Source organism: Microcaecilia unicolor, chromosome 6 (genome assembly GCF_901765095.1).
Source record: "Microcaecilia unicolor chromosome 6, aMicUni1.1, whole genome shotgun sequence".
Taxonomy (NCBI): Eukaryota; Metazoa; Chordata; class Amphibia; order Gymnophiona; family Siphonopidae; genus Microcaecilia; species Microcaecilia unicolor.
This window is the reverse complement of record NC_044036.1, coordinates 264,760,329-264,773,945: the sequence shown is the minus strand read 5'-3', so window position 1 is coordinate 264,773,945 and position 13,617 is coordinate 264,760,329. Positions and strand designations below refer to the sequence as shown.

Genomic DNA, 13,617 nt, shown 5'->3' with positions numbered 1-13,617 from the left:
TAGCCTGGACTTGAAAACGGCCAAAGCCGGGGCTAGACATACAGGCTCGGGAAGTCTATTCCAGGCGTGAGGTGCGCGAGATAAAAGGAACGGAGTCTGGAATTAGCAGTAGAGGAGAAGGGGACAGACAAGAGAAATTTATCCACAGAACGGAGTACCCGAGGGGGGGCGTAGGGAGAGACAAGAGTGGAGAGGTACTGGGGAGCGGTAGAGTGAATGCACTTATAGGTCAGTAAAAGAAGTTTGAATTGAATGCGGAAACGGATAGGGAGCCAGTGAAGTGACTTGAGGAAAGGGCTAATGTGGGCATATTGACTCTGGCAGAAAATGAGTTGCGCAGCAAAGTTTTGGACTGATTGAAGAGGAGGGAATTGGCTAAGTGGGAAGCCGGTGAGAAGCAGGTTGCATTAATCTAGGCGAGAGGTGATAAGAGTGTGGATAAGGGTTCTGGTAGAGTGCTCAGAGAGGAAGGGACGGATTTTGCTGATATTATAGAGAAAGAAATGACAGGTTTTGGCAATCTGCTGAATGTGAGCAGAGAAGGAGAGAGAGGAGTCGAAGATGACCCCAAGGTTACGAGCTGATGAGACAGGGAGAATGAGAGTGCCATCCACAGAAATATAGAAAGGGGGGAGAGGAGAGGTGGGTTTAGGGGGAAAGATGAGAAGCTCGGTTTTGGCCATGTTAAATTTCAGATGATGTTGAGACATCCAGGCAGCGATATCAGATAGGCAGGCTGATACATTGGTCTGGATGCTGGTTGAGATTTCGGGGGTAGAGAGGTAGATCTGGGAGTCATCAGCGTACTACTACTACTACTATTTAGCATTTCTATAGCGCTACAAGGCGTACGCAGCGCTGCACAAGCATAGAAGAAAGACAGTCCCTGCTCAAAGAGCTTACAATCTAATAGACAAAAACTAAAATAACTGTTGTTTCTGTTCTTTTGAGTTAAACCCAGTACCCTCTAGTAAACTTATTTGCTGTGGATTATATACCTGCCTCTCTGACTGTTTTTGTTGTGAGACTGATAGAGGAGTGTTCAGGATATTCTCTTATACCAATCTGTTTTGCTACGATGGATCAGCATCCCAGAACCCTAATTTTCTGAATAAGGGAGGAATTACTCAATTTTTATTCAAACTCCTTATACCTGAAGGTGTTCCCCAGCCTGTCTTCTGTAAGCAAAAACTGCCATAGGAGGCCAAGGGTTACAGTATCATCATGGGAAACAGATAAAAATAAATGACATGGACAAACATTTACTCATATATTAAACATATGAGCACTCACACAACTTTTACTATATTAGCGTAGAGATGGTATTGAAAGCAATGGAATGATATCAGAGAGCCAAGGGAAGAAGTGTAGATGGAGAACAGGAGAGGACCGAGAACAAAACCCTGAAGTACACCGATTGGTAGTGGGATAGAAGTGGAAGAGGATCCACCAGAGTGTGCACTAAAGGTGCAAAGCGAGAGGTAGGAGAACAACCAGGAAAGAACAGAGCCCTGGAATCCAAGTGAAGACAACGTATCAAGGAGTAAGCTGTGATCAACAGTGTCAAAAGCGGCGGATAGATCGAGAAGGATGAGGATAGAATAGAGACCTTTGGATTTGGCCAGTAACAGGTCTTTGGAAACTTTTGTAAGTTGTCAGGTTCTCAGGTTCAGAGCCCGCGGGGCTGGGCTCTGGAGCAAATGTGAGCCCTTGGGCTGCTGACGTGGAGCGACAGCAGCAGGCAAAACCCACCAACCAACGCTGGGCAAGCACACCGACACTGGCAGGGACTGCAGGCACTGCCCAGCGAGCCGGAACACACGGACTGGAACACTGGACTGGAATTCCCCGGACTGGAGGACACAGGACTGGAACCCCCCCAGACTGGAACACTGGACTGGAATCCCCCAGACTGGAGGACACCGGACTGGTCCACACAGCTTCACCTGCACTTAGCTACTAAGCCCCCCAGGAGTTGAGCTCCTGGGTTAGAGTAGCCGGCAGGAATTACTGGATACCGAATGACACAGGGACCAGGACTGGAAACAGAAGTGCTCCTAAACCTAAACTGATCTATGTGCTCCCAAGCCCTAAACCAGCAGGAGTGTTCCTAACAGTAAACTGACAAAAGGACTTCCTAAGCCCTATACTAAACAGGAGCTCCTAAGCCCTGCTCAAGAAAGGGACTTCCTAAGCCCTAAACTAACAGAGCAGGGAACTAAACACAAAGCTAACACAGGTGCTACTAAGCACCAAGCTACAAGCAGAGCTCTACACTAACAAGCTAAACACAAAACTAACAAGCTACCTAAGCACTGCTCTAGCAAGCTAGAAACAAAACTAACACGGTGCTTCCTAAGCACTACTCTGGCAAGCAAGCAGAAGAGCTCCTAGCACTAAAAGGGAAGACGGGGAGCCACAAGGAAAAAGCAGGGAAGCTAACACATAAGCCAAGAGTGATTCTAAATCACCAAACACCAACAGCAAAGACTGCAATGCTCCCAATAGCACAAACACCAGAAGTACTTCTAACAGCAAACTCTGCAGTGTTCCTAACAACCCCAAACCCTGAAGTACTTCTATCAGCAACAGAGCTTCCAAAGCCCTACACACAGCAATGCTTCCAAAACCAAGAGGGAAAAGCAGGGGAACCAAAGTGAAAAGCAGGAAAGCTAAACACACAGACACCAGTGCACACTGCACTAACACTAACCTGGCCCTTAGCAAAAGCAAGCAGGGAAACTAGACACAAAGTCAGAAGTGCACACTGCACCACCCTACCTAAAGCAAACACCACTGTTGCAAAGGCTCTGAAGGAAACAACACCACTTCCTTATCAAGGCCCTCCCTGATGATGTCACACTCCCTAGACCTAGGCAAAAGCACACTGACCCAGAGAGGCCCAACCCACACCAATGCAACACCGTGAAGCACTTGAAGCCAGTACACCCAAAGAGAGGTAGAGCTAACTCAGTCCACCCACACAGCTGTAGTAAAGTAAAACAATTAACCCCATGCTGCTGGAAGCTGCCAGCACAGAGAGACAGAGCCAGCTCAGAAAGGACAGACAAAAGAAACAGAAGCCAGCTAAGAAGCTGACCCCCAGGCAAGAGGTAAGTTTGAGAGGGGTTCAGACACCAATCATAACATACAGTGGTGGAAATAAGTATTTGATCCCTTGCTGATTTTGTAAGTTTTCCCACTGACAAAGACATGAGCAGCCCATAATTGAAGGGTAGGTTATTGGTAACAGTGAGAGATAGCACATCACAAATTAAATCCGGAAAATCACATTGTGGAAAGTATATGAATTTATTTGCATTCTGCAGAGGGAAATAAGTATTTAATCCCTCTGGCAAACAAGACCTAATACTTGGTGGCAAAACCCTTGTTGGCAAGCACAGCGGTCAGACGTCTTCTGTAGTTGATGATGAGGTTTGCACACATGTCAGGAGGAATTTTGGTCCACTCCTCTTTGCAGATCATCTCTAAATCATTAAGAGTTCTGGGCTGTCGCTTGGCAACTCGCAGCTTCAGCTCCCTCCATAAGTTTTCAATGGGATTAAGGTCTGGTGACTGGCTAGGCCACTCCATGACCCTAATGTGCTTCTTCCTGAGCCACTCCTTTGTTGCCTTGGCTGTATGTTTTGGGTCATTGTAGTGCTGGAAGACCCAGCCACGACCCATTTTTAAGGCCCTGGCGGAGGGAAGGAGGTTGTCACTCAGAATTGTACGGTACATGGCCCCATCCATTCTCCCATTGATGCGGTGAAGTAGTCCTGTGCCCTTAGCAGAGAAACACCCCCAAAACATAACATTTCCACCTCCATGCTTGACAGTGGGGACGGTGTTCTTTGGGTCATAGGCAGCATTTCTCTTCCTCCAAACACGGCGAGTTGAGTTCATGCCAAAGAGCTCAATTTTTGTCTCATCTGACCACAGCACCTTCTCCCAATCACTCTCGGCATCATCCAGGTGTTCACTGGCAAACTTCAGACGGGCCGTCACATGTGCCTTCCGGAGCAGGGGGACCTTGCGGGCACTGCAGGATTGCAATCCGTTATGTCGTAATGTGTTACCAATGGTTTTCGTGGTGACAGTGGTCCCAGCTGCCTTGAGATCATTGACAAGTTCCCCCCTTGTAGTTGTAGGCTGATTTCTAACCTTCCTCATGATCAAGGATACCCCACGAGGTGAGATTTTGCGTGGAGCCCCAGATCTTTGTCGATTGACAGTCATTTTGTACTTCTTCCATTTTCTTACTATGGCACCAACAGTTGTCTCCTTCTCGCCCAGCGTCTTACTGATGGTTTTGTAGCCCATTCCAGCCTTGTGCAGGTGTATGATCTTGTCCCTGACATCCTTAGACAGCTCCTTGCTCTTGGCCATTTTGTAGAGGTTAGAGTCTGACTGATTCACTGAGTCTGTGGACAGGTGTCTTTCATACAGGTGACCATTGCCGACAGCTGTCTGTCATGCAGGTAACGAGTTGATTTGGAGCATCTACCTGGTCTGTAGGGGCCAGATCTCTTACTGGTTGGTGGGGGATCAAATACTTATTTCCCTCTGCAGAATGCAAATAAATTCATATACTTTCCACAATGTGATTTTCCGGATTTAATTTGTGATGTGCTATCTCTCACTGTTACCAATAACCTACCCTTCAATTATGGGCTGCTCATGTCTTTGTCAGTGGGCAAACTTACAAAATCAGCAAGGGATCAAATACTTATTTCCACCACTGTAAGTGCAGTTTCGGTTGAATGAAGAGGGCAAAAGCCAGATTGGAGTGGGTCAAGAACAGCTTAAGATGAAAGAAAGTCAAGACAGCGGCGGTGAACCTCTTATACGAATCTATAATAGAAAACATTCATTACATTACATTAGCATTTATAGTGCACTTGTACTTAATTGGTTCTACTACTTAACATTTCTAGAGCGCTACTAGGGTTACGCAGCGCTGTACAATTTAACAAAGAGAGACAGTCCCTGCTCAAAGAGCTTACAATCTAATAGACAAGTGAACGGTCGGTCCGATAGGGGCAGTCAAATTGGGGCAGTCTGGATTCACTGAACGGTAAGGGTTAGGTTCTAAGCAGATTACAGAAACAGAAAACCAGACAATAACTGGAGAGTACATTACATCAATAATTCTATCTCAGAACCACAATCAGTTTCAATTTAACATGATTTCAGAACAAATTTACAAAAATAATAAGGTTTTTAGTTGCCTCCTAAAATCTAGGTAATTAAAAGAGACATATAATTTCAGTAAGTTCTATTCCTTGCTTAGCAGCTTGAAATGAAAAAAAGAGAATCAGTTATCCTTAATCTTTTCTTACCCTTCATAGAAGGAAAACTGAAAAAAAATTAAGTCTTTGAATGGTGAATTCAACCAGTATTCACAAATGAGAAGTACTCATATGTTGGTGTGAGGCCAAACAAGATTTTATAGATAAGACAAAAAATTTAAACTGCACTCTGGCTTTAGTAGGAAGCCAGTGTAAAATAATGTAATAAGCTGAGATACTGTCAAAACTTTTTAAGTGGGAAAAAATCAATCGGACTGCCATATTTTGAATTCATAATGCCATGTCCTTTCAGGTTTTTAACGTTGGAAAGAAAAATTACATAAGTACATAAGTACATAAGTAATGCCACACTGGGAAAAGACCAAGGGTCCATTGAGCCCAGCATCCTGTCCACGACAGCAGCCAATCCAGGCCAAGGGCACCTGGCGAGCTTACCAAACGTACAAACATTCTATACATGTTATTCCTGGAATTGTGGATTTTTCCCAAGTCCATTTAGTAGTGGTTTATGGACTTTTTCTTTAGGAAACCGTCTAACCCCTTTTTAAACTCTGCTAAGCTAACCGCCTTCACCACGTTCTCCGGCAATGAATTCCAGAGTTTAATTATGCGTTGGGTGAAGAAATATTTTCTCCGATTTGTTTTAAATTTACTACACTGTAGTTTCATCGCATGCCCCCTAGTCCTAGTATTTTTGGAAAGCGTGAACAGATGCTTCACATCCACCTGTTCCACGCCACTCATTATTTTATATACCTCTATCATGTCTCCCCTCAGCCATCTCTTCTCCAAGCTGAAAAGCCCTAGCCTCCTTAGTCTTTCTTCATAGGGAAGTCGTCCCATCCCCGCTATCATTTTAGTCGCCCTTTGCTGCACCTTTTCCAATTCTACTATATCTTTCTTGAGATGCGGCGACCAGAATTGAACACAATACTCAAGATGCACCATGGAGCAATACAACGGCATTATAACATCCTCACACCTGTTTTCCATACCTTTCCTAATAATACCCAACATTCTATTCGCTTCCCTGGCCGCGGCAGCACACTGAGCAGAAGGTTTCAGTGTATTATCGACGATGACACCCAGATCCCTTTCTTGGTCTGTAACTCCTAACGTGGAACCTTGCATGACGTAGCTATAATTCGGGTTCTTTTTTCCCACATGCATCACCTTGCTCTTGCTCACATTAAACGTCATCTGCCATTTAGCCACCCAGTCTCCCAGACTCGTAAGGGCCTTCTGTAATTTTTCACAATCCTGTCGTGAGTTAACGACTTTGAATAACTTGTTCCAGAAGGAAACAATTATAAGCAGGTTTCCTTCGAGAACAATTTTTCTTTCCAACATTAAAAACCTGAAAGGACAGTGAGTAACAATGTAGGACATTTTACATTCACCTGTATATAATAAGGTGTTTGTGAGTGTCCTGTTTGTTTGAGATCCCTTGTGAACACATGCAGGGTGATAGCATGTACTGTATGCTGTTCACTTAGCTTGTATTCAGCTTCTGTATGGGTGCTGGCCTGCTGAGCATGTGGCATTGGTCTGGGAGGAAATATTACTGTTAGAACCAGATTGGGACTGTACCCTTCTTCCAATGCCAATCTTGGAATACATGTAGAGTTGCTATTTCTGCAGACCGGGGAAGGTGGGTGGGGGAGGGGCAAAGGTAGAGTGAATGAAAGTCCATGGTAAGGGCCTGAAGATGTTTGCCTACAGCCCATTCTACCGACATAAAGCAGATAATAGAGGAAAATATAGTATAACAAATCCAAACATGTTTGAGACAGATGTGACAGGAAATGGTAGAAATGGGGTTGAGAGGCTGGTGAAAAAGAATTGAGGATAGGAAGCAGGTATTGGTCTGAAAATGAGAATTTATATGCTCTATACCCAGAACTAGAGAGGAGGGGGAAACTTGGCAGACTAGAAAAGCCAGTTTATTTTATTTTCTCATCTTTGCTCTGCCATCTCTAATAAATACCTAAGCAGGCACAATTTAAAATTCAACATGAATAGCAAAACAGCATAGCATTAAATGCCAGCATTCTTTAAAACAACTTTTAAATTATTATCTATAAACATTCTGAAAATGCCATGCTTTTAGCCTGTTTGCAGTTGATTATTTTTTTGTCCTTATCTGCCGTCATCTCTGTAGTTTTATAAGAAAATATCTTCCAGGTCTTGTCGTCTTGTAACATTTTGGCATATGGTTGGATTATGATGTTATTTTAACACTACCAGCTATAATTTTTTACTAAGACAATCTGAGGGCTATTTAATTTTACTAATGTTCTTGTAGCATATCAGCAGTAGCCTAATGGTTAGTGCAGAGGGCTGAGAACCTGTGGAACTGGGTTCAGTTCCCAGGTCAGCTCCTTGTGACTCTGGGTAAGTCACCTAAACCTCCATTGCCCCAAGTACAAAAATTTAAGATTGTGAACCCACTAGGGACAGAAAAAGTATAACATGTAAACTGCTTTAGTTGTAACGGTAGTATATCACATACATGAACCGTGTACCAAGAGTACTACCTTATGAGTATGTATGTTATGTTTTGATACATGGTATATCAAGATAAAATAGTTATCTATGTGGTTTATAATTAAAACAGAAACTAGAAAAGAATTAAAATCGGGGCAGAATGCTGATAGTGGGTTTGGGAATAGGAAGATAAAAACGGAATAGTCAGGTATGACCTTTTGCTGTTCCCTTTATATTGTTGCCCTTAATCTGAAACTTGAATATTTATTATCTTCATTGTTTTCTGTTAGTTTAAAAGTCTTGGATGTTCCATCAAAGTCAAATGTGTATAATCTCTGAGTACAAGCAGAACATTGTTTCTCATATGCAGGTGATGTCACCTGACAAAGCCAAGTGGGGACACTACCTAGTGTTTTCTATCTTTAAGAAGTTTTTGACAGTATCACACAGCACATGAATGAGTGCCTTCCTGCCTGACGTGAGCGTGCTGGACCAGCAGTCTTCATTTTCTGCGGAGCAGAGAGGTCATGTTCAATGATCTGTCCTCAGTGCTTCATATATTTTGTATTTTTTTCAAGTATTTTCTCTCGTAGTGAATGGACTTTTTCTCATAAATTTTGTTTTCTTAATAATTTCTGCCTACCTCTTTATGTAGTTTTTAGCAAATTTAAATTTTTTATTTTTATTTTTGGCTCCTGAGGCCCTCTTAAGCCTAAACACTGGCCAGGGTAGTTTTTTCTTTTAATTAGATTTCTTCATCTCTCATAATTGAGCCATTTGATTTCACAATGGCTATTTTTTATCGCTATCACATGAAACTCCCAGTGGGTTTAAGTGGTGCTCTAGGTGTAACAGAGTCATATCTGGGACGGACCCTCATAACTCGTGTCTGTCACTTGACCACAAGGCCTGTAATTTTGTTCTGTGTTTGAAAATGCAGAAATGGACTCAAAATAGAGAGGACCAGCGCCCAGAGAAGCAAGAGTCTTTTTGGCATTTCTGAGACAGATTGACATCGGTCCTTACAACTGGAGGAGCTACATTGGACAATGGGGGTGCACTGCTATCAAGGAGGTCTCTTGGCTTTTTGAAGGAAATAGCTAGGGCCATCCCATTTCATTTGGAGATAGCTTCTATTTTGGACATTCTTGATGAAGAGGATCCCCCTAAGGAAGCCGTGACAGTTCCCGTGCATGATGTCCTGTGGCAAACACAAATGAAGAATTGGGAGACCCCTCTCTGTTGGTTCCTAAGAAGACAGACTCAATGTATAGAGTCCAGAAGGCTCCCAGATTCAAGAAGCCCCAACTGCCCCACCATTCTATGATGGCCGAATCTGCTCTCAAAAAGCTAAGAATTCTAGAACCCAAGCCTTGGCACTCCCAGGATGAGATACCAAGACCTTGGAGTCTTTAGGAAGGAAGGTTCACCAAGCCTCTATGCTTGTGTCTTGCTACCATCTCTACCTGAGCATTTACTTGCACAGTGTGTCGGGGTATGCAGACTCTCTGCCCTCAGATAAGGCTGCAGAACTCTGTGAGCTAGTAGTCAAATAAGTGCTGAAAGCACTGGGCCTGAACAACCTATGATGCTTTCGATCTGGTGTTTAGGCTTTTTATATTGGGTATTGGTATGCACAGACTTGCCTGGCTGCATGTGTCAGACCTAGAACCAGCTGTTCAGGAAAAACTAATGGACGTCCCCTGCTGAGGAGAGAATCTTTTTGAGGACAAGGCGGAAGAGGTCGTTGGATTGGATTCTTATACTCACATCCGAATGCTTCCCAGCCACAGAAAAATATCTCCGATTTCAAGTACCTTAGCACCATTGCCAGTACCACGTACTGCCTTTTGACCTTACATCCGCCCCCTCCCCCCAAGTTTTTACAAAATGTTTTGCCCTGGTCGCAGTGTATCTACGCAGACTAAGGGTGCATTTGTTTCCCTGTCTGGATGATTGACTGATCAAGAGCTCATCCAAGGAAGGAGCACAGGTTTTCATGCAGAGAACCATTCGGGTACTGGAATTTCTAGGGTTTGTGATAAATCACCCAAAGTCCCACATCCTCCCTTCGTAGTGATTGGAGTCCTGAGAGACACAGTCCAAGCCCTGGTTTTCCTCCCAGATCCTAGGTCCGAGGTATTAAACTATCACCCTGAAAATCCAGCAGATGTTGAGGCTGTTAGGCCACATTTTATTTATTTATGACATTCCCCCCTCCCCCCCCCAAACACTCCTCAACTCAGTCCCCAATTCCCAGTCGTCTTCTGCTCTGATTCCCTAGCCCTGAGTCCCATCCAAGGGCAGGCATCTCTCTTGATTTTTCTCTTCCATATTTGGGTCCAGCGATTTTTCCACTCTTCCCTCTGCTCACCTGCGTTCCCACCCCCCACCCCCAGCATCTCTCTCTCTCCCTCCCTCCATTACTCCAGCCTCTCTCCCACTCTCTTTCTCACTACTTTATCCAATCTGTATCATATCTTCAGGTCACCTCCCCCTCCCCAGCATCTCTCTCCCTCCCTGCCTCATGGTCAGGCCTTTGCTTTCTTGCCCACCTTGTACTGCTTTGCTCAGCTGATAGGAAACATTTTTCGCCTTTCTCTCCACCCCCCCCCCCCAAGTCTATGCATCAACCAGCCATGCTCCCCCTCCAGAACCAGCATCTTCCATCCTTGCCCTCTCTCTTCTCTGGCATCTTCCACCCACACCAGTGCCCCCCCCCCCCCAAACCAGTATCTTCCACCCATGCTCCCTCCCATTCCTGAACTAGCACCTTCCACCTATGCCCCTTCCCCTCAAGGTTCAGCAACGATTTTTATGACTTTCCTCCTCTCCCTCTTTTCCAACCTTCTCATTAGTGCCAGCAGCATCGACGATCCATCCAGGCAGGTTGCTTCCTGAAGCTTGTTTCTGCAGCTCCTGCCTATGTGGGAACAGGAATTTGCATCAGAGGAGGTGAGAACTGCAGAAAGAAAGCTTCCAGGATCGGCCTGTTTTGATAGCTGACACTGCTGGTACTGAATGAGAAGGTTGGAAGAGCATTTGGGGGAGGAGGAAAGAAATAAAAAAATTGGCGGACCTCGAGGGAGAGGCGCGGGTGAAATATGCTGGTTTGGGCAGGGTGCGTGCAGCTCAGGTGGAAGATGTAGCATATCTCTGTAGACGGGATCCTCATGGGATCTCCGCAGCATACCTAGGAAGCAGCCGCAGCACACACACTGGTTGGAAAATGCTGCCCTAGATGTAGGAAAAGCATTGGAAAAACATGGCCTCCACAGTACACATAATTGCCATGGCACACCTCCATTTGATAGAATCATCTCGGTGGACCCTAGCTTCCCAGTGATCTCAGGCCTTGGGGAACCTAGCAGATGTAATCTCGGCCATTCAGTCCAACCTGGCCTTGGGACTTCCATTCCAAATTCCTCCTCCACACACAAAGCTGACAACAGATGCATCCAACCTGGGCTGGGGGCTCATGTAGGTGAGCTTCACACTCAGAGCTGGTGGTCTAGTCAGAAGACTTCCCTTTACATAAATATCCTGGATTTGCATGCAACTTGGAGCTTTCTAAAGGCTTTCAGAAATCAAATTGTTCTCATCCAAACAATTAAGTTGCAGTATACTATGTGAGCAAGCAGAGAGGCACAGGATCCTACCGTTGTGTCAAGAAGCTGTTGGTATGTGGTGTTAGGCCTCTGCCCAGGGCATGATACTCAGAGTCACATATCTGACAGGGAAAGACAACAGCCTGATGAGCAGACTTGAGTAGGGTGATGCAACCTCACAAGTGGTTTCTGAACATGGTTACTGCTAAGCAGACCTCCAAGTGTGGGGCACCCCCTTGGTGGATCTTTCACCACTTCAACAATAAAGGCCCTCAGTTTTGCTCTAGGCCCAGGTCACATAGCAGACTAGCATCGGATGCCTTCCTCCTGCACTGGGGGAGAGGACTCCTGTATGTGTATCCTTCAATATCTGTTGTGGGGAAGACTTTGCTGAAACTCAAAACAGGGCCAAGGAGCCATGAATCTCATTGTGCCTTTTTAGCCAAGACAAGTATGGTTTTCTCTGCTTCTGTAGTTAGCCTCCGAAGACCCATAGAGACTGGACTGCTTTCCATCCTTCATCACTCAGAACAAGGGATCTCTTCTGCATTCCAACCTTCAGTCCCCAGCCCTTGCAGCTTTGATGTTGAGAGTAGAACAGCAGCTCTTCAGCTACAGGAAGGTGTCTCCAAAATCCTGCTTGCTTCCAGGAAAGATTCCAATAAGAGTCATATAGTTTTAAATGGAAGAGGTTTGTTGTCTGGTGTGAGGGCAGAGCCTTAGTCCTTTTATCTGTCCTACATAAAAACTACCTGAATGCTTCCTATACCTCTGAGTCTGGTCTTAAAACCAACTTTGTGAGGGTTCACCTCAGTGTTATTGGCACTTACTATCACCGTGTGGAGGGTAAGTCCATCTCTGTACAGCCTGTAGTTGTTTAATTCATCAGAGATTTGCTTTTGACTAAGCCCTCGATCAAACCTCCTACAGTGTCATGGGACCTCATTGTCATCCTCACCCAGCTGATGAAAGCTCCTTGTGGAAACGTGAGCGAGGGCAGGCCATGGAGCCAGGTAAAAGAATCCACACACATTCAGCAAGCAAGTTATGGGAGCAACAAGTAATATTTATTAAAGGGCTCCTGTTCACTTCACAGGAACGGAGGAAGTAATACTCAAAGCTATTTCTGTAAACATAACAGTGTCCTCAGCAAACATGAATGTCTCTTGGCTCAGCAGCAATTCTTACTTGTCTCTGGCCTGGTCCCTGGATCCAGAGTTACCAGCATAGTCTCTAGCAGGTACACAAGGCTGGCCTGCAGCTGGTCAGGTCAAAACATAAACTCTTCAGGGTTCCAAGTTGAACTTGACCTACCTGAACATAATGGTTCCAGGTTCTTAGCTTCAGAGTGGCAGTGTCTACAGTGGGCATTGCTGCTTCTCTCTGGGCCTCCTTAACCTGAACCCATGCCTTCCTATCTTCAACCCTCCCATGTCACTTCCCTCTTGGACGGGACTAGGCTTTTAACGTGGCCCTGACACTTTGAGTGAGTGTTCTTAAGGGAAAGTGGCAACATCCTATAAGCTCCATCACACTCCTTTTCAGCCACTAGACACTTACCATCTGAAGTTCTTGTCTTGTAAAGTTGTGTTCCTAGTGACAGTCACTTCAGCACACAGCGTCAGCGAGCTTCAGGCCCTAGAAGCTGATCACCTTATATGAGATTCCTTTATAACAGAGTGATCCTTCATACACCTAAGATCCTTCTGAAGGTGATTTTGGATTTTCATCTTAATCAGTCGGTAGTTCTTCCAACTTTTTCCCCAAAACATTATACCAATCCAGGCAAAAACACACTACACACTTGGACTTCAAGCAAGCCTTAGCTTTCTAACTGGAGCGGAATAATACCCATAGACAGTCCACCCAGATTTTTGTTTCCTTAGACCCAAACAGAATGGGGGCAGCTATCGGTGAACACACACACTATCAAATTGACTGACAGATTGTATTTCTTATGCCCAGTCTAGACTGACTCTTGAGAGACATGTCATGGCTCACAGTGTCAGAACCATGGCTACATCTGTTGCCCACTTGAGATCAGTCTTTATTGAAGAGATTCACAAAGCTGCAACATGGTTGTCAGTCCACACATTCACATCTCATTACTGTCTTGAACAGAATGCCCAACACAACATTTCTGCAGAATTTGTTTGGTGTCTAGAGTCCAGCTTCCCCACCCCCTTCCTCAGTCTATTTTTTGTTGTGTT

The 13,617-nt window shown here is 44.9% G+C and overlaps 1 protein-coding gene across 7 annotated transcripts in view; it reads left to right on the top strand.

The window, feature by feature from the left end:
- The window catches only part of STRBP (spermatid perinuclear RNA binding protein), a 482,484-nt gene that overhangs the window by 202,008 nt on the left and 266,859 nt on the right, over positions 1–13,617 (top strand). The window lies entirely within an intron of this gene.